The sequence below is a fragment of the Lampris incognitus genome, chromosome 20, assembly GCF_029633865.1.
Source record: "Lampris incognitus isolate fLamInc1 chromosome 20, fLamInc1.hap2, whole genome shotgun sequence".
NCBI lineage: Eukaryota > Metazoa > Chordata > Actinopteri > Lampriformes > Lampridae > Lampris > Lampris incognitus.
In genome coordinates, this window is record NC_079230.1 from 10,040,515 (window position 1) to 10,043,014 (window position 2,500).

Consider the following 2,500-nt stretch of genomic DNA (forward strand, 5'->3'; position numbering starts at 1 on the left):
TTAAGCATTGCTACACAAGAGTGTGTATCTGTGTGTGCAGGTGGATTGTGAAAAGGGAGGCAAACAGAGAAACACGCAGACAGACAGAAACAGGAGACCGGAGAAGAATCCGCTATGCAGAGTTCACTCAGATCCTTGGTGCTCGCCCTCCTCTTGGGTCTCGTTCTTACCCGCGCAATGGTTTCCACACCGAAGGAGGCTTTGACAGCTGCTGCTGTTGTCTCCTCTGGTCAAACACAGGTGGAGGCAGAGAAGAACAGTTGAAGGTACCAGGTTCAGGGAGGAGGTGATAGGAGGGAACGTGTTGGTCGATACCTCGGGAGGTAGCAGGTAGTCCAGGGGGCCTCGTGTATCAATCGTTACTATGGGCAAAGTGGTTCCTACACCCCAATGGGATTTTTTTAGCCCTCAAGTTTGTCTGACAGTCAGCAGCAAAGCATGATGGTTATTGGTAAGACACCAGCGTTAGCCAACCGGCGTCTAAATTCAGGGGTCACCCGGGTTCTACACTGGTCTCTGAGACGAACTTCAGGGCTACAGAATCCCACGGGTGCGTGAGAACCCATTTGCCCGTAGTAACGATTGATACAAGAGGCCCCAGAGGAGAGAGGAGCAAAGACGAGAGGAGAGGAGGGGCACATACAGAACGAGAAATGTCAGGCCGCAGGGCGTCTTTGAAGCGCTAATCGGTGCAGCCAGTTTTACCGACGAGTCACGCCCGTCTCCTGCAGCAAACCCAGACGTGAAACTGCGTCAATGGCGTTTCCACGGGCGAATGGTTTGGGCGCGGAGTAGCTCCGAACCCGGGCTCATTTCTGCTTTCTCTGCACCGCTTGATAACCGTACCCACCTCAGCCAGATGACACGGGTGGGGGGGCTTCATGACACTGGGGTTCACCGACTGGTTTTACACTCGCGCCACGTCCGGTGATGCTGCAGCGGCTTCGGCGCGGACGTCCCACGGCGTCGTTATCGCGTCTCTTCCGTTGGCAGGCAACGGAAGAGGCCGCCGCGCCGCCCGGACGCCCGTAACTAGGTTTCATTTGAAGGATGAAAGGATCTTTAGCGACGTCGTCCGTCTTGTAGGTTATTACGCAGAGGGCGATGATAGGAAAGAGAAGAATCCACCCTTCATCTTGGGTTCAACCCCTACGTGTCGGCCAGCTCGGCACATCTGAAGCGCCCTTGAACGACCCGCTGAGTCCCTACCATCTACAGCTTAGTGTAAAGGCAGGGTGTGATCCACAGAAGGGGGGTGAGCATGCTGTAGGGAGGAGAGGAGGGGAGGGGAGGGGAGGGGGGGAAGTTCAGAGCAGGACAGGTGTTGTGCTATCTTCAATGTCTGTCTCGTGTCCCCGTCCCCTGACCAGGGGGGGCTGCCTCTGATACACGTGTTTCCCCTGTCTCGTGTTCCCCCTCTCATCTACACCTCCCTCTGTTTCCCCTTTAGCTCTGCCCGTCGTCTTCACCGCCCCCCCCCCTCCCCTCCTCTCCACCATCTGCCTCGTTCTCTGCGTTCACGCTTTTCCTCTGTGTGTGTGTTTGTTACGTCCCCTTGCTACCTCCCCCCGTCCTTTCCTCTCGCTTTCTTCCTTCTTCCCCCTCGTCTTTCCAAACCGCCCGTCCGGCTCGCCGCCTGTGTCCTCCCCTCCACGTCCATTGTTTTCCTCTCGGTTGGTCCCGCGGGTGTCCCGGTGGGCTACCGGCTAGCACGCCGCTGCCTGACAGCAGGGGGTTCGTGGCTTTGGGACCCCTACTCCATGTTGGACCGTGAGGTTGAGTTTACGTGTTTGTCTCGAGTCCACGCTGGTTTCCTCCCACAGCTCAGACACACGCGGGTCAGCTGGACTGGAGATCCAGTACATCACACATTCAGTTGAACGTTGTGTGTGTGTGTGTGTGTTGGGGGGGGGGGGGTCCTGTGATGGACAGGCTGCCTCCATGCGTTTTGCCTTGCGTTGGCTGAGACGGGCCTCGACCCCGCGTGACCTTGAATCTGATTAAGCGGGTGAAGAGAATAGCTGAAGGAATGTCTCTCTCTCTCTCTCTCTCTCTCTCTCTCTCTCTCTCGCCCTCCTTCCTTCCTTCCCTCTCTCTCTTTCTCTCTTGTTATTGCCCCTGTTGCCCTTATACTATAGAAAAGTGATAATAGTGATAATGTGATATAAAATATATATAAAAAACGTTACTTTCGGGCGGCACGGTGGCCCAGTGGTTAGCACTGTTTCCTCACGGCAAGAAGGTCGTGGGTTCGAACCCCAGGCCGTCCCGGGTCCTTTCTGTGTGGAGTTTGCATGTCCTCCCCGTGCCTGCGTTGGGTTTCCTCCGTGTGCTCCTGTTTCCTCCCGCCATCAAAAAGACATGCATGTTAGGGTTAATACTGCTGCCTGTGCCCCTGAGCAAGGCAGTGGAAAGAAGAACTGGAGTCGGTCCCCGGGTGCTGCAGCTGCCCCCTGCCCCTATACAATAGGATGGGTTACATGTAGAGAACACATCCATT

At 55.9% G+C, this 2,500-nt stretch overlaps 1 protein-coding gene across 1 annotated transcript in view; it reads left to right on the forward strand.

Annotated features, from left to right (window-relative positions):
- Positions 1 to 2,500, forward strand: part of slc8a4b (solute carrier family 8 member 4b) — an 87,103-nt gene that overhangs the window by 8,526 nt on the left and 76,077 nt on the right.